Genomic DNA, 3,764 nt, shown 5'->3' on the forward strand with positions numbered 1-3,764 from the left:
TACACTAATGGACTTAAAATCACAGATAGATCCCAACACAGTGATAGCAGGAAACTTTAATACTCCTCTGACACTATTAGGTAGGTCAGCTAGACAAAAAAAATCAACAAAGAACTTCTAGAATTAAAAAGCACTGTCAAGCTCTTCCTAACCTCTCCCCCTCCCTGTCTGGTCCGGGTTCACTTGCTTCATCATCGTCCATGTTTTTCCCAGCACCCCCCAACACCCCCAGACAGGAACCCCTTGAGCTCGTCCCTCAGCTGCCATCATGAGCGACCAAGATCATTCTATGGATGAAATGACCACAGTAGTGAAGATTGAAAAAGGAGTTGGTGGCAATAACGGGGGCAGTGGTACTGGTGGTGGTGCCTTTTCTCAGACCCGAAGCATCAGCATAGGCAGCAGCAGTGGAGGAGGAGGGCAGGAAACCCAGTCATCCCCTTTGGCTCTGCTGGCAGCAACCTGCAGCACAATTGAGTCACCCAGGGTCCGAGCCAGTCAGGGAGCACAGGTGAACTTGACCTCACAGCCACACAACTTTCACAGGGTGCCAATGGCTGGCAGATCATCTCTTCCTCCTCTGGGGCTACCCCTACCTCAAAGGAACAGAGTGGCAACAGTACCAATGGCAGCAAAGGCAGTGAGTCTTCCAAGAATTGCACAGTCTCTGGTGGGCAGTATGTTGTGGCTTACAGAACCAGCAAGTTCTGACAGGTCTACCTGGAGTGATGCCTAACACTCAATATCAAGTAATCCCACAATTCCAGACCGTTGATGGGCAACAGCTGCAGTTTGCTGCCACTGGAGCCCAAGTGCAGCAGGATGGTTCTGGTCAAATACAGATTATACCAGGTGCAAACCAACAGATCATCACAAATCGAGGAAGCGGAGGCAACATCATTGCTGCTATGCCAAACCTACTCCAGCAGGCTGTCCCTCTTCAAGGCCTGGCTAATAATGTGCTCTCAAGACAGACCCAGTATGTGACCAATGTACCAGTGGCCCTGAATGGGAATATCACCTTGCTACCTGTCAACAGCGTTTCTGCAGCTACCTTGACTCCCAGCTCTCAGGCAGTCACGATCAGCAGCTCTGGGTCCCAGGAGAGTGGCTCACAGCCTGTCACCTCAGGGACTGCCATCAGTTCTGCCAGCTTGGTGTCATCACAAGCCAGTTCCAGCTCCTTTTTCACCAACGCCAGTAGCTACTCAACAACTACTACCACCAACAACATGGGAATTATGAACTTCACCACCAGTGGATCATCAGGGACCAGCTCTCAAGGTCAGACAACCCAGAGGGTCAGTGGGCTACAGGGGTCTGATGCTCTGAATATCCAACAGAGCCAGACATCTGGAGGCTCACTGCAAGCAAGTCAGCAAAAAGAAGGAGAGTAAAACCAGCAGATACAGCAACAACAAATTCTTATTCAGCCTCAGCTAGTTCAAGGAGGACAGGCTCTTTTCTTTTTTTTTTTTAAAGTAACAGTAAAGTTTATTAGTAGAGGAACCGGGCGGGGTGGGGGGGGAAGAGAGAAGCATTTCCTGTTCCCCTCACAGGAAATGGGAGCAAGACTCCAAGGAGGACAGGCTCTTCAGGCCCTCCAAGCAGCACCACTGTCAGGACAGACCTTTACAACTCAAGCTATTTCCCAGGAAACCCTTCAGAATCTCCAGCTTCAGGCTGTTCCAAACTCTGGCCCCATCATCATCTGGACACCAACAGTGGGACCTAATGGACAGGTCAGTTGGCAGACTCTTCAGTTGCAGAACCTCCAAGTTCAGAATCCACAGGCCCAGACAATCACCTTGGCCCCAATGCAGGGTGTTTCCTTGGGGCAAACTAGCAGCAGCAACACCACACTTATGCCCATTGCCTCAGCTGCCTCCATCCCTGCTGGCACAGTCACTGTGAATGCTGCTCAACTCTCCTTCATGCCAGGCCTCCAGACCATAAACCTCAGTGCTTTGGGTACTTCAGGGATCCAGGTGCACCAGCTTCCAGGCTTGCCGTTGGCTATAGCAAATACCCCAGGCGATCATGGAGCTCAGCTTGGCCTTCATGGGACTGGTGGTGATGGGATGCATGATGATACAGCAGGAGGAGAAAAAGGAGAGAACAGCCCAGATCCACAGCCCCAAGCTGGTCGGAGGACCCGGAGGGAAACGTGCACCTGTCCCTACTGTAAAGATAGTGAAGGAAGAGGCTCTGGAGACCCTGGCTAAAAGAAACAGCACATTTGCCACTTCCAAGGCTGTGGCAAAGTATATGGCAAGACCTCACACCTAGGGGCACATTTGCGCTGGCATACAGGAGACAGGCCATTCATGTGTACCTGGTCATACTGTGGAAAATGCTTCACACGTTCAGATGAGCTTCAGAGACACAAACGCACACACAGGTGAGAAGAAATTTGCCTGCCCTGAGTGTCCTAAGCGCTTCATGAGGAGTGATCACCGTCAAAGCATATCAAGACCCACCAGAATAAGAAGGGTGGCCCAGGTGTAGCCCTGAGTGTGGGCACTTTGCCCCTGGACAGTGGGGCAGGTTCAGAAGGCAGCGGCTCTGCCACCCCTTCAGCCCTTATTACCACAAATATGGTAGCCATGGAGGCCATCTGTCCAGAGGGTATTGCCTGCCTTGCCAACAGTGGTATCAACATTATGCAGGTGGCAGATCTGCAGTCTATTAATATCAGTGGCAATGACTTCTGATATTAGGCAACTGGGGCCAGAGACACATGGGCCAATACCCATCAACCCCAGGATGCAAGGTAGCATGGGTCCAAGAGACATGTGGGAGAGAGCCATGAGGCATTAAAATGCATGGTGGTGGGAAGAATTGGGGAAGGGATACAAAAGAAGAGATGGGGTTCTGGTACCCACCTATATCATCAGTGCCACTTTGAAGTTGAGAAACATTAGTGAAAATTCTGTTGGTGCCACCCTTTGAGCATTTGTTTGATCTCAGTTTCTTCTACACTTCTTACCCCAGCTTCCTCCCCTTCCTGCGTTTCCCCTTCTCAGCTCTCCCATGATGGATTCCCCCTCCTTTTCCTAAAGCCATCATGCCTTGATAAATATATACGATCATTGAAATACTTTTTAACAAAACAGATTCTATATTATATATATATATATATAAAGATATCTAAAAATGCACTCACAGGGGTTGGCTGGGAGGAGGAAGAAGACCATTCTGTGACCAAAATACCTTGGTCATTTTTTTTTATATTGCCTTATTTCCCTATGGCTGAGCCTTGTTGTGATACATCAAGCTTGTCTATAGATGTTGTCTTGGCTTTCCATCAGAGTAAGCATTCATATGCTCTGCTTTTAGTTTATATATACATACATAATGTGTTTTCTTTCTTAATTTTGTCTTTTTATTTGTACTCCTTTCCTGACTCTACCTTTTCTGTCTCCCCTCCTCTCACCGATCACTTCATGTTTTGGTTTTGATAGTGATCATTGAATTAGGCACTTTTGTCAACCTTCAATTAAAGACTTTAGTCCCAGCAGCAGAAGCCTTGAAGCCCAGTCTAATGCTTGAGGGTAGCTGAGGAGGGAGTGTTCAAAATACTACTGACACAGGCACTTTCTTTGTGCTGGAGAGTCAAGCATCTCCCTTCATTAACTGCTCTAAGATCAGGAATCAGAAGTCTTTCTGTGGAACTGTATAAGAGACTCTTTGAAGGGAATAATCTGAAACTGGTTTGTATAAACTGTCAAGAAAGTGGTCAAATAATAGACAGGAGCTTTAAG

General features: G+C 48.2%; 1 pseudogene; it reads left to right on the forward strand.

The window, feature by feature from the left end:
• The first annotated feature begins 225 nt into the window (after positions 1 to 225).
• LOC109703138 (transcription factor Sp1-like) lies at positions 226 to 3,021 on the forward strand (annotated as a pseudogene).
• Positions 3,022 to 3,764: the final 743 nt, after the last annotated feature.

The sequence above is a fragment of the Castor canadensis genome, chromosome X (assembly GCF_047511655.1).
Source record: "Castor canadensis chromosome X, mCasCan1.hap1v2, whole genome shotgun sequence".
NCBI classification, from domain to species: Eukaryota; Metazoa; Chordata; class Mammalia; order Rodentia; family Castoridae; genus Castor; species Castor canadensis.